General features: G+C 40.1%; 1 protein-coding gene across 3 annotated transcripts in view; it reads left to right on the top strand.

Moving 5' to 3' along the window:
- The first annotated feature begins 1,253 nt into the window (after window positions 1-1,253).
- LOC108115884 (cell adhesion molecule 1) overlaps window positions 1,254-14,835 on the top strand; it is a 125,789-nt gene continuing 112,207 nt past the window's right edge. For all 3 annotated transcript variants that reach the window (XM_041818792.1, XM_041818793.1, XM_041818791.1), the window contains exon 1: window positions 1,254-2,239. The gene's annotated coding sequence lies outside the window, so the exon portion shown is untranslated. The remainder of the gene's footprint in view (window positions 2,240-14,835) is intronic.

Raw genomic sequence — 14,835 nt, 5'->3', positions numbered from 1 at the left:
TAACAAGGCAAAAAAAAAAAAAAAAAAACAACTATAAATAACAACCAACTCCGCAGCACAGAAGGGAGCAACGCAAAGCTGTCAATTAGCAGAGTTTCTTACTTAATTTTAGAATTTTCGGATATTTGTGGGGGAAAAGAAAGAAAAATGTGCAAAATATCAATAAACATGGTCAAGTTTGAGAGGCCTTCGAAGGCCTACAGAAGGCTCAAAGCTAACACCTAGATTTTACAGTTTTATGTTAAGAATAAATTTGTAATTTTAGAAGTTTCATTGGATTTCTCAGCTTAACAATAGAATGAAGAGTAATAATAATATTTTCCCTATCATTTTAGGAACCTATTAATATAAAAGAAATAAAATTATTTTGATTTAAATCGAAATATATTTTTGTATATTGCCAAATAATCCAAAGGAATCGATATTTTTAGTTATTTTTATATATTAATTTATTCAATTATTCATACTTCAGATTTTGTTAATTCATTTTTATTATTTTCGTTTAATAACAATCATTGTTAAGAACTAAAAAACTAAAAATAAATACAATAAAATATGAAGCATAATAAAGAGAATTTTAAAACCTAAATGAGATCAACTAAAGAGAAAATCTCCCTTTCGTCCAGACAGAAAAGGGTTATTACCATTAATTTCCCATTAAACATAAACGAAAGCTTTAAATAGCTTTAAGCTTTCAAATCCTTAGGGGACTAACTCATTTGAAATTGGGTTAAACATAGTGAAGACAGTTAATAACAATAAACAAAAGAAACAGGTAAAAGACATAAAATATAAGGAAAAATATATTCCTAAAGTGCTTAAAAAGAAGAATATAAATTAAGAGAGACGTTTTAAATTACAATTTTTATTAAGTTTTTATTAACACTGCTTGCTTACCTCTTAAAAACTTAAAGATTTTAGTAAATATGCTTGAGATTCCTGAGAAATATTCCAACTATTTACAACTATTTCCTCCTTAAATACCCTCCACAGCCCAACCCAGTATTCTCTCTTAGGTTCCACAATTAACCCTCTTTGCGTGAGAAATTTTCTCTTCGCCTGTGGCACACATTCATTGCGGCTGTCGAACGGCAAACAAAAAGAGCAACACCAACAACCACACCGAGCAGAAGAGGCTCTAATACCAATTACATTGTGCTGGTCGTTCATTCGCAACCCCCTCGCTCGTCCCTTCGTCCTTTTTCGTACGGGCTTCGGCTAACTGTTGAATCAACGAGTGGTTGCCGAAGACCACTTCGGTCATCTTCGTGCAATCTACGACACCTCAAATCAACGGTCTTCAGTCCCATTCGAAACGCGCTAGCAGACGGTTGTGCTCTCTCTCGTCCCACTGCCACCCAGAAAATAAGTGTTTAATCTAAATTTTCACAAGTTCGAGTCGCAAAAATCCAATTCGCGATATTTTATTATAATAGTCGGAAATAATAAGTGTTGAATTTAATTCACTGGAGATATATCAGAGAAAATAACTCTAAAATACTTTTAAAAATAAAAGTTAAATTGGAAACTGAAAGTTGGTTTTAAGCCAAAAATAAACCCTGAAATAACTGTTGTTGTAACCAAAAAAGTGCGAATTTTCCAACCGGTAAACCCAATCGCGTTTCGGGATTTCGGTTCTCAAAACTGATTCGAAAGTCCACTCTCGCGTGTCGTCTTTTACCGTTTTTTTTGGCACCAACGCGCGTTCTCTCTCGGCTTGCCAAAAATTACCCGCTCTCTCTCGCGAAATAGCATTGGGCCTACAGCACTGTCCAAGAATTCAGCACCGCCAGTCGCACATTCACACACCGACACACAAACATAAATCGTGATTAACCGCAGGACAACAAAAACCGACAGCAAGACGAAGATTTTTAATTAAATTAAGAGTGAAAAATACCAGACGCCAGAGCAAACGTAAACAATCAGCAGCGCTGGGAAATAAAATATTTAAATATTTGCACTCGGAAAATTGTGCGGCATTTTAAATTAGGACTCCACGACAACGTCGAGCCGTACGCATATTAAAGTGACATATCCTATGTGTGTCCTGTGCCCCAGTGATCCTTGAATACATATATATATATATATATATCATAGATGGTGTGTGTGCCAAGCCAAAACAGCCATAAATAAGGAGCCAGGCAAACAAATAAACAAACGAACAATCGGGTCAAAGTGCTTAGTCAGGCTAAAAAGACCCAAAAACAGACCCAAACAGGACCTGTTTTCTTCCGAGGTAAGTTCCTGTCACCTGTTGAGATTGGAGTCCTTAATACAATTATTCATATGCACAGATATCGAGGGAGATATATATATATATAGAGAAAAGCGTTGACGAGTGGCATTAAGAAAAATAAAGCAATCGCACAATTTAATTGCAATCTTTGTTTTTGTTTCACTGCACTTGCTGAATTTTAAATGGCCGTCCTGCAATCATTCAGCTGCATAATTAATATAAAATAAAGCTATACGATTTTTGCGATTGTTTTTTTTTTGTTTTCGCCCGCATTATAGTGCTGCTTTATTGTTTGTATTTTTTAACAATTAATTAAAAATATGTATGCCGTGTTTTCGCACTTCAATTGGTTGGCAAGGATTCTATTTTATTTCGTTTTGTTGCCAGTTTATCATCTTTTTTTCATAAATTGTCATTGGCCGTAGGCTTTGGCCATGGCAAATTGCGAATTGCGAATTGCGCTGAAGGTTTGAAACAATGTAAAACTGCAGTTTATATAGAAAACAATTATGCAGCAGTTGCAAAAACATCGGGCGGATCTGATTGAAATGGCATAAGTCCAAAAGGAAAGGCAAATCTCTCGATGTGACAATCACAGTTCGTTTACTCGCATAATATGCCAGTCGGGCTTAACCGATTGATACGTCTGTATAAATTATGAATGGTCGTGGGTAGTTTTGTTGGTTTAATGGCAAACTTTAATTCAGTAATGAAATGGAATTTGAAAACTGAAAAAATAATATCAAAACTCATCATTGTCAATGGCATCAAAAGCGGATTAACTTTGCTTAATAAATTTGCCATATAAACATAAAAAACATGAGTAGTGCATATAAAAAAGATGATTTCTCTACTTAAAAATCAAAATCATTGGAAATTATATAGCACTTATGTTTTTGTGTCCTATGAACATTGAGATATTTAGGTTAATATACTTAAAACTATTGATTTTAATATCAAATATCTTCTCCACTCCCATTTTCATACCATAAAAGTCTGTTAGTATCAAAGTAATTCCCTATAAAAAAGGGTTGAGGTCAAAGAAACAGTTTCAATGTATAGGTATATATATATATATATATCGTGAAAATGGGGTTTTAAAATCAACGCCTGCCTATCGTGTGTGTATCTTTTCACATTGGCAATATATCGGCAACTTTAATTTCCGTTTAATACTGCGGGCAGCCGCCGGAGCTTAAAAATGAAAGACATATCAATAAATAAGTGCGTCCCGCCCGCGGACGAAAATCGAGGAGGAGCCAATATATGTTCCAACATGCAGGCACATATACATGCGAACTCACACGCACACACACTCACAGGCCATTCATAAATAAGTCAACGCACATAATGGTTAAATAATTAAAGACACACGAAAGCCACAGCAATCACATGGAATAATAGTTAAAGACATTCATATTTATATTTATCGAGCTGCATTTATCGGTTGGCCAGGCCCGACAGCCATTATTCAGGACCCCCAGGATCCCCTATCCCGTATCCCGTATCCTTGGTCCAGAATCCTTGCCTGAATGTTCACCATTAATTTTACTGCCCCACAAAATGCAATTTAATTTAAGAGCCAGGCAACTCTATTAAGTTCCAATTGTTATTCAAAATTCCAAATGCAAACTAACAGCGCTCCCATAGCTCATACTTATGTCGATGGGGGCGCGTGTGGGCGTGGCTTTCGTTGTGGTAATTGTTTTAAAGCATTCGTACATAAATTTGGCTAATTAAACAAGACCGCACAATCGCCCATACACACGAAAATATTCCATAATAATAATGGCATAATGTAAATAGTAGCATCCACCGGGGCGGCCACAGACAACTAGCCAACATTTCAGGCCTGGCCGGTGTTCTGCATAGTGCATATGGTCGGTTATATTGGCCACGTCGATGGCAATAATAACAAAACATAATTCATAACAATAAAACGAGCCAGTCCCATGCACGCACTGACTGCAATTGGCTTTAATTCAATTGTCCGTGCATCGATTGGTTCTTGGTTATTGGTTATTACCTGATTCTGCTGCTATTCTTCGTCCTCGTTTCCTTGTTTCCTGTTCCTGCTCCCTATTTCCTCTGCCATCGAAATTGATAAATGTGAAGTCGAATTGGTAGAGAGAGAGAGAGAGAGAGATTTAGTTCATTCGCCACACTGGAATTCATAATTAATTACCGACATTTAATTACAAATTGTATTTGCCAGATGAGAGATTAATATAGTTGTTGGCAGGGGAATTATTTGGTTACTTAGTGACTAAGGCAAGAGCTCGCTCGAGTGAAGAAAGTAAGAGCCTTGCTGATAATCACTCTCTCTCTCTTTGAGATGGAGTGGTTACTCACTGGTCACCTTTGGCCAAGACACATTTTAAGCTGCTTAGTTTTTAGATACTGTTACCAAACTAATTCTGCCTTTGTTCTGCTGTCCTTTCGAAGTCCTTTAAAACAAAAACCGCCCAGCTAATAAATATGTATTAGCTTCTCTTCTACCCATTTCACAGTTCATTTTTCCTTCCAGAGGTTTATAGTTTTCCCCTTAGCCATTTCCAACTATTGACTAATTAAAAAAATAAACGAAACCAGAACGAAATCTAGAGGCCATAATAAGCAACTATTTTCAGATACTCTTTAGTTTCCTCTTTCCCTTTCGTTTTCATTTGGGCCAGTGTGTGTTTTCCTTTCTGCTTCTTTTGGCTGATGTTAAAATTTCTGGCTAAATGGCAAATAGCAAAAGCGAAATAAGGAATGTCCATACCTCGCATGAAATGAGGAGGAGTTGCTGCCGCAGTAGATTTCTCGTATTTTTCCAAATGACCCAATAAATTTGAGCTCATTATGACGCCAAGCCACGCTCTCTCCTCTGCTCCTTCTGCTCCTCCTTTTGTTTGTGGCCAGCTGAAATAGCTGAAAAAAAAAGAAACAAAAATGGCAGAAGCAGCGAGTAAGTAAAATAAATGTGGCAGCAATCGTAGCGCGAGAAGGAAAATAAAAATGAGCCAGCAGCTCAGGTAATTGCTGTAAGAGGGCCAACAACCAACAAGCAAGGACCAAGAACGATGAACGAAGAACCAAGGGCCAGGAATCGGGGCAATGAGCGTTGCCTGGCGCATAATGAGCGTGAAAATAGTGAAAATATGAAAACGTCTTCGGGCGTTGAATTACGGGGGGGTAAACACAATCTTTGATTTGCTAATGGCTAATTTTGCTGCCGGTGCAGAAAAGTATGCTACGATTTCTTTTATTGTCAATATTTTCACAAGGTGACCGTTAAAGTTACCGTTAAATTTTATACAGGACTTTTGGAGTGACAGTCAGTAAGAGGTGTGTGTGTATTATCCTTTTTATATACAAGTTTTAGGCTTAGAAAGTGTGCCAAGTTGCAAGGACAGACTAAAGATTAAACGTATTATTCCTATAGAAAGAATAGCTTTTGCGAATTTTTAAACATATTTCAAGCCGTTTTGGAATAAATCTTAGCAAAATCAGATAATTTCTAAGACGATTTCTCGGTGCAAGCCTAGCTAAGTATCCTGGAAAATTGGTCTAACCTCATCTCCCTATAAATTCAGTGGGCTTTTGATGCTTGATTTCACAGTATTCGGTCGGACTTGAAATTATGCAGCAATTTTGGTTAGCCAGGCTGCGCTCGACCAAAATCCATGCTTAGGCGCTTTATTAGGGCTAATTAGGATGCCGTTGCTGCTGCTGCTGATGCTGCTGCCGCTGGAGTTGCAGTTGCAGTAGCAGTTGCATTTGGCCCAGTTGCTGCATTTTCGGCCAACTAATGCCAAGGCCCACACGCACACAGATGCGACGTTTGTTTAGCCATTCGAGTGTGCACATTTGAATAATTAATTTGTGCAGTGGTAATTTACACGTTGGTTGACTGGCTTTTTGGTCGGCATTCGGTTGTGAATCGCTCTGGGCTCTGGGCTCCGTGGCAGCATGTTATTTGATTATTTTGCTTAGGCAATTGCATTCGTTTGTGGTTGGGGTGTGTGTGGGTGTGGGAGCGTGAGTGTGTCGCGGTTGGGTATGACATGGCATATTTATGACACTGGTAATTAAATTTAATTGTTGCACTTCTCTGGCAACGCCCCCATGGTTTTGCGTTTCGTTGCGGTCGTGGGCCCATAACTTAACCCACTAACGTCCGCCGTGCACGCATCCGCGTTTTGGTTATCCTTTGGTCCTTAGACTTACTCGTATATATATATATATGTTTGCTTTTTATTTTCCTCTCCAGCCTGTTGGCCTTCGCGACTTGTCAACGGGCATTGGCTTTTGTTTTATTCGCCGGGCATTTGTTTTCTTCTCGGTTTTATTGTCGCCCTTGTCCATTATGGTTTGACACACTCTACTTACGGCTACTTTGCGTGCTGCTCCTGATATGATAAGGCTAGCTGCTCTAGCCCTAAGCTGCCAACAGTCTGGGACTCACCTCCCTCCCGCCGCTCCTCTGGCCAGTTGTCGGCTTAATTGCAATGCTAAACGCTAAATCATAGCCTCACGTGCACCACGTAATTAGCTTAAATTGTAAGCCGTTGTTTGAGGACTGAGCCCGGGTGTGTGTGTGAATGAGACTGCATGTCTGTGTGCGTGCTGCTAATTAGGCAAGGGGTCAGTTGCAGCACACGATATAAGCATTTTCTTCCTAACCGATTTGCCATAATATTTTAGTTCACTTTCCAATTTTATAGACAGGACATTTCGTGATGCCAGCTAGTTAAACGCCTTTTTTAACTTATCTAGATTGGACGTTTTTACATGGCTTATTAGGCTAATATCTGTGTTATATTATCTCACTTATTAAGTATCTTATATTGGTTATTTTGCTTAATACTAGTAGGATATTATTGAACATTTTCAACGACAGTCAAACCATGCCAAAACACAAAATTGATGAAATATCTTCTCCGACAGCAAGAGCAAATATTTGATTCGAAGCATTCGAGTTGACATTTGTGGCTGGCCATTTATTTGCAGCTTCTGTGACTCGACTTGGTCATGTTCTAGTTAGACTTCAGTCTATGGCTTTTAGTTTGTCATTTTGTTTAAGTCTTCAAAACTAATGACAGGCAGGCAAATAATTAAAAATATTTCTGTCTAATAAAATTACTTACAACTTTTTGGAATTCAAAACCAAAATGTTGCCCGAAGGCGCTTTGACATGAAAATTATTTTGCATAAAAGGAAATCAAATATTTTCCGATCAAATAAATTGTCATTTCTTTTGTGTATATTAAAGTGTTTTCTGCTCTATCTATGGCCTTAAATTTCCTGACTTACTGGTTAAATAAATTCGTTTTAATAAACATAATGGAGCGCTGCTTAAACCCCATTTGGCTGTGCCAATAAATTGTGCTCTTGCCATCTAATTATTATTGTTTATTATTTAAATTCAACGTGGCTATTGTGGCAGAGAATTCGGGCAGTCTTTTGTCTAATTGCCTAAGATACACATAAGCAAATAAACAAACAATTTTGGCTGTGATTAAATTCGGTTTAATTAAGTGAACAAATCGAATAATAAATGAATGGGGCCAGGCCAAATATAAACACATAAATATAAATTTAAATAAATGGACACAGAGACAGAGAGAGAGAGAGAGAGGGAGAGAGTTTCGTTTGGCTGTTCATTTCAACATTTCAAAGTCGAAGCCTGAAAGGGAACACAAATAAAAACGACAACACTTCCTTTATTATTTTTATTTTCGGTTGAGGGTATTGCCCGCAGGAACCCAAATAATTAAATCCACCAAAACTGAAGGAGATGGTAGCTCCCAAAAACAAAAGAAAAAAAAAAGAAACCGAAACATAAGAAAGAAACAGTCAACAGACGATGGAGCGATTGCAAGGACAAGTGAAATGGAAAGTGAGGAAATGCCCGCCAGCAGTTTTTGACAGTATCCTTGACTTTTGTTGCCTTTTACCCGGCGTTTTTAAGAGCTAAACCACCCACGAGCAACAACACACCCCCAACCACCACCCATCGATGGTAATGAAAAACGCGCCCTTTGTGGGCTCCCTTAATGGGCGCGGGCGTTTTGCCAGAAATGCTTGTCGTGCCCCGGTGTCCCAGTTTGTGGATACCTTGTTTTGCCTTTTATTTTTCGCCATGCCATGCCCCGGCACAAAACTTTTTGAGTAAATGTCTTTGTCAGCAGGTGTAGGCAGCAGGCGGCAAGGCTGGTTTTCCTTCCGCCTTTCCGTGTCCTTGCTGCCGGCGCCTCCTTGCAGTTTCATTACCCACCCAAAAAACAAGAGATTTTTGTTTAAACTTGTTTGAGGGTAAAGACGAGGGGCAAAAAAAGAGGAATACTTTGCATCATTTATGCGGTCTTTTGCCGTTTGAGCTGTTTCTTTTTTTTTTTTTTTTTGGCTTTTGTTAATGCCGAAAGTTGCTTTTGCCCTTTGGCTGACTTTTTGGCTTCGGCGTCGACCTGTTAAATGTGTTTATTCGAAACACTTGAATTATTTAGACACATCTGACTGGCATTGCCTTTGATTAGGCCATACATATTCCATGCATTCATAAAACCTGCTGCTTGGACAGATTTTTAGACAGCAATTTTATGGCCTAGGTGGATGTCGGATATTGCGTTGCCTTTGTGTTGTGTTTTGGCCAAAGTCAGCATAAAATTTAGCACGCAATTACCAGCTGGCAGATAAGTCGATAAGCCGCTGATGAAATGGAATGGCGTGGTGCGGCGTGGCATGGCATGGCGCCGCGTGGAATGAAGCTCATTAAAATGCAACGAAATGTCACCTATCTGAAATTGAAGCGCAATCTTAACGGACCTAACAGCCAATTATAGCAGCCGGGACATGGCGTAATTTTCCACGATAAACATCCTTAGCCGCCTTAGCCGAATGGTCCTGCAGGAAAAGAAATGGCCACAATGCGAAGTCGCCTAAATTAGAGTGCAGGCTTGTTAACGACAAAAGATGGCTCATACAAGAAAATACGAGTGTAGACGAGTGCACTGAGAAAAGAACTATTAAGAGTGGTGAGTGGTAGGACTATCTAGATTCAGATTCCTCAACTTTGATAGCAGATTATAATACAGATTATCTTAAGAAGATTATTTACCATATCTAAACTTAAATTACTCAGATTAATGGCCATAAAACAACTCATAAACTCAACAAATTGAGAGACCATTAATCAAAATGCTTTCTATTTTATGCTAATCCTTAAATTTATGTTTTAATAAATCAGCAAACTAGTTTCTCAGTGTAGTAAAGCCCAAAAGTACATATGTATTCGCAAATATTTATGTATTTGTGCTGGCTTTGGGTCATTGGGGGTCACTGCTCTGGCTAAGACGTTTGCATAATATGGGAAAGATTTCTTGGTAGTGCCTTGTCCTCCTTTTTTTCGGTGGGTGACTACTGGGTGGTGGCTGCGTAAGTAAAGTCATATTAAATGTCAGTAAATGGGGAACGGAATGCCTGGCCCAGTGGGCTTACTGGGCTTCGCTGGTTAACTGCAGAACATAAGCCCCGGCATAGAAAGCGATAAAAATGGCTTGGCCATTGTGTATTGCCGTTGCTGGCGCTTTCTGCACCATATTGCCAAGTGTTCCATTCATTCGGTCTCGCATTGTCTGGTCTCCGACTCCATGCGTAAAGTGAACAAAAATTGTGGGAAAATTACATTTCGAGGACCCCAAAGAGCCAAAAGGGACGAAGTAAGAGAAGAGTGCGAGTCCAGAGAAATCCCGACTTAGCCTATTAGCATTCATATTAAAACGAAAGTGGAGCCATATTGCGTATACGCAGCCATGTACCGAAGCTCAGTGTGTACATTGTCAGAATGTGCGTAATTCTCATTCTATCTTCCTGCTAAATTTGTGTGCGTGCTTCTTACGCCTAGAATCTGTTATTTTTGCCTTTCCTCGTTGCTGTGGTTGTTTTTTGGCTTTTTTTTGGCAAAACAGCAGCACTTGGGCAGATTTTAGGATTAACGTGAGCTCATCTGGAGAATGCTCCCATTCCAGCCTGAATACTTAGCACATGGAGTGGGTAGTGGAAAAGTTAATTCCTTTTTGAGTAATACGCGTTGTCCTTTGAATAGGCACGAAAATTGCATTCTTTTCTGCCCCAATTTTATGTCATTTTGGGGTAGATGAAAGCCAGCAAACTAAGCTCGGTTGTTTACTTTTATTAAAACCAAGAAATTGTTTTGCAAAGTCAACTTGTTGTATGAATCGTGCACAGGGGGGGAGAATAAATTGTATGCCTTCTTGCAAAATTACTAGAGATTTAAAAGCAATAGTTAAGATCAGGAAGTCTGGTTTAATAAAGTTTTCAAAGTGTACAAAAAAAGTTATAGCACGTTTGGTTTGTTCTTAGTTTAATAGTACTTTGGATTTCTGTATTAAAATAGACTAGCTGCTAGCTGTTTGTATATATTGTATAAGTTTAAGGAGAGTAAATCAATGGCTTAGTTTTGAGTTTAAAGTTATTAGTAATAACTTAAGCCATGCTAGGAGTTGGACATATGCTTCGGAATTTTAAACTTGGGATATTATAAACTCCAGGAATAAGAGCGATTGTTTACCATGAAAATCTAGAGTTACCAAATTGCTGAATAATTTGCTTGATATTGGTTGTCCCTGAAGTCTAGAGAGAGAGATCATCCACTAGGCCAACTGCTTAATCGAGCAGACTTAGTTGAAACCAAAACTAACCGCAGACATGGGGTGGAGCCGAGCTGAATTTTGGCATATCAATGGAGGCGCCACTCACGCCAAATGGTCAGGACAACAAGCACTTGGCTTGACTTGGTTGTTTGCGTGTTTTGCTTAGGTGTCGTCGCTTATGTGGCCTGCCCAGGACACTTAAGGGCACTTTAGATGTGTGTGTGTGTGTAAGAGAGAGTGCGAGGAAAAAGGACGAACATATGGTTACACAAGGATACAAAGTGGTCAGCGGAGCCATTACAGCGTCAAAAGTGCTTATCTACACAGTTGTTCAGCTGCGGTTGTTGTTGTTGTTGTTGTTGCTATTGCTATTGCCATAGCTGTTGCTGTTGTGTGGGTGTTGCCATTGTGTCCAAAGCTAAATAATGCGCTTAATAGCGCTTACCCACCTCTAAAGCCAGGACCAACAAACACAGCGCCCTTGCCATGTCCAGGACATCACGCTCTGCGTTTTTCCCATTTGTGCGCCGAGCTTTTGTCTTTATGCCATTAGGCGTGCAAACACACACATACACACACACACACGCACACTGACGATTTGCTATTGCTGTTGCTTTTGTTGCCAGCTCGATTAGCATATCAATATGCAGTGTGTGTGCACCGAACTCCAAGCTCACTCCAGCTCACAGCGCCCAGCTCCAGTTTCGATGGGCCATCCTCAGGTTCCTGACTCTATTCAGTGCCACGCACAAGTGACACATCGTTATGCGGCCTGATAAACATGGGGCTCCACCTACTTACAACCTCGCACACATATTGCGCATACGGCACGTTGTCAACGTCAAGTGCCTTGAGTGCGACAAGAAACTTAATGAAATGAGCGAATTGAATAGTTCACATGCAGACTACTACACATATACTCCTCTCCGGATATTGGGTTTTATTTTATTATATTTCTCCTCCTCCCAGCAATACTTTTGCTTATTTTCTCTATCAGACGAGGATTCGAGTATTCCGATTCAGTTTCTGCCATTGTGTGCACACCATCCAGGCAGCACATGCCGCCATTTGGCAGCATAATATCAAATTACAATGACTACCCATGTGGATCATGTGTGTGCTGGTTGGTGTGTGGGTGTGCGGGTGTTGGCTGGTGAAAACACACACCTTGGTTATATGCGTGTGTGTGTGTAAGGGCTCGTTGTGTGTTGGTAAACTACTTAATGGTGTGTAAATTTGCCGACGCGCTTCGACGCTGTTCGGTTTCAATTTTGCGGCTGAGAAAAATTAATTTTGCTACTCCCTTTTGTGCGCCCAGCCCACTTTATTCATGTCCTGGCAGCAAACGCTGCGTATGCGTAATGGATTTGCGCAATTAAACTGAAAACAAGAGCCGCACAGCACAACAACACCATTCGCACGCATTCGAAATTTGATCAAAACCAATGGTAAATGGTATGGTAAAGTAGAAAGCAAACAGACAGACAGACAACCAGACAGTTAGACAATCACTCAGTGAGTCAATGTCTAACCTGTTGGCTTAGTTGGAAAAGTTGCCGTTGCAGTGCCTCCTTGGCTCCCCATACTTGCCACTGCACAACCACTGCATGCATTATTAGCAAGTTCGGCTTACCCACACCACTGTGGCTGAGAATGGAATTCAATTTCAGGCTGACACAGGAATTACATGCAATCCAAGTTGACTCCACCACCAGGAGCACCACCAGTAGACAATACAAAACAGAAGAGAACAGAACCGATATCCCCCAACGCCTCGCTCTGTATCTCTAGCTTTATCTCCGATATATAGCCCTGTGTGTGTTTGCTTGCCAAAAAACTGTTTACGTACCAAATAAATTTGCCATTAGATGAAGGGGAGAATTTACACGACTTCAGCCAGGCCAGAGCACATAAACAATGCAGCTGCAAGTCGGCCAAGAAGAGTGACACACAGGACCAACTCCTGCCGCAGTACACGGGATAACCAGGCTGAACTTTGGGGGAAGTTGTAGTTGAAATACCCTTGGATTTAATGGGAGAAGACGAAGGATTCTGGGTAAACAAGACTTTCTAAAGAGAGGTCTAAAATTATTCTTAAATTTGATTAAAACGAAAAGTTTTCTTAGTTAATTTTGTTAGTTTTTTAGTTTTAAGAGATTCCCTTATAATATTTTAAAAATATATTTACTTAACAACATTCGATCAACATTTAAATACCCTCTAAAAAGGGTATCAGGATATACAAAAGAAGCCAGGATGCCTGTGTCGATAACGCTTGGTGAAAATTTACGATGAGCATACATTGAAATTGTCACACCGAATCGAAGAACAGGAGCTGGGAAGGCGGACTACACCTGCCTGGAATCCGGCTGTGAATCCAGTCTCCAGCTAATGAAATCTCATGGCATGGATCGGCAAAAATCCCCTATAGTGGCGGCTGTCGGAAATTGAATATGTTGCCTTGCACTCGTTGACCATAAATTATCACTTTCAGGCTGCAAGTGTCCCCCTATAGGGGTTCTATCTTTTATATATCTGAACTATATATGCTGTTTCTCAGGACTGCAGCCTCAAATAAAAACAAATCAAATGGTAGAGGCAAAGCCAAGAGCTTTCTGCGTTTTAAGTGTATCGGGAAACAGAAACATATATATATATATATTTCGATTCAAGACACTGCAGAGGATCGTTTATAATCAGAAAACCAGAAAATTTCTTATTGCCTCAATGACCACGACATGTGCACACAGATTTCTATGTGTGTGTCTGCGCAAAAATCTTTGAACTATGAAAAATTGATATTAGCTAAAAATACTTTCAGTCCTTGCGGCCGCCTGGCCATGTCCTTACCAGTCCTTTTGTCCAGGCTGCCCCTTTCTCCAATGCCCATGCCCTCAACTCAAAGCCTTTCTCACAGCCAGTTGGAGTGTGTGCACAATGATTAGACGACGAACCCGAACACTGGCCACTGGCCACATTGTACAATTTACTCTGATTCTTCCTGCTGTCCAGGGACTTACCCTACGCCCGCCTCCTCCCGCCTCTCGCACAACTTTCCAATCCCCTGGGATGTGTGGGGATACTTCCTTTTTTTGGTTTGCTTATTTTGGCTGAACTTTATTTAATAAAGCAATTTGCGCTTGGCTGACATTAGTTATTGTTTGAGCCCCAGCCGCAATGTCTGGCCCAGCACAGATAATTTGTGGAGGGTTCTTTTACTTTCGTGGTGAAAGGTCGGGGGGAGTTTTTCTCTGTTCTCCGTTGTGTGTTCTGTGTTTGCCTACCAATTGCCACAACTTGTTAAGCAATTAAATTTAATTTGCATGATAAAAAATAAATGAAGACAGGCTAGCTGGCTGGCTGGCTATCTGGCTGGTTGGTTGAGTGTAAATATATAGAACGACTGACATCTGGTGAAGTGCCATTGTCCTTGATTAATGGTGATTAATGGTCAGCAAAAAGTTGACAATGTCGGACAGCAGCAGGTATAATATATACTAAATATATATATAGAAAAGATGATCAATCAAGTGGAGCTAGGAATTCTTGGCTATTTCGGTCTGGCAAGTCATGCCAAATCCTGGGGAATCACGCACCGCCAATCAAGTCAATTAGTTGCCAGCGGGAGATGTGCCAAAAATTTAAAGAATTTTTCGCGGCAACGCGTACAAATTGAATGGTAATCTAACCCCCTTTATAACCCCCTTTCCCCCTATCCCCCTTTCCCACCCTACCCAAAATTTTTTCCACCACATTCAACGCCTCTGGTGAGGCCTGCACCTTTCTGCATAACAAATCAATGGAGGAAGCATTTTTTCACGTTGCTTGCAACGTTTTTAAGCGCACATCCGCAACGGTAACGCCTGCGGCTCTACGCTTTTCGGCTTTTTGCTTTTGTTGGACTGTGCGTTTTGCCAAACTGTCAATCAATAGAATTGT

This window comes from Drosophila eugracilis, unplaced genomic scaffold (assembly GCF_018153835.1).
Source record: "Drosophila eugracilis isolate 14026-0451.02 unplaced genomic scaffold, ASM1815383v1 contig_367, whole genome shotgun sequence".
Lineage (NCBI taxonomy): Eukaryota > Metazoa > Arthropoda > Insecta > Diptera > Drosophilidae > Drosophila > Drosophila eugracilis.
The sequence above is the reverse complement of the archived record's forward strand: the minus strand, read 5'-3'. Positions and strand labels throughout refer to the sequence as shown.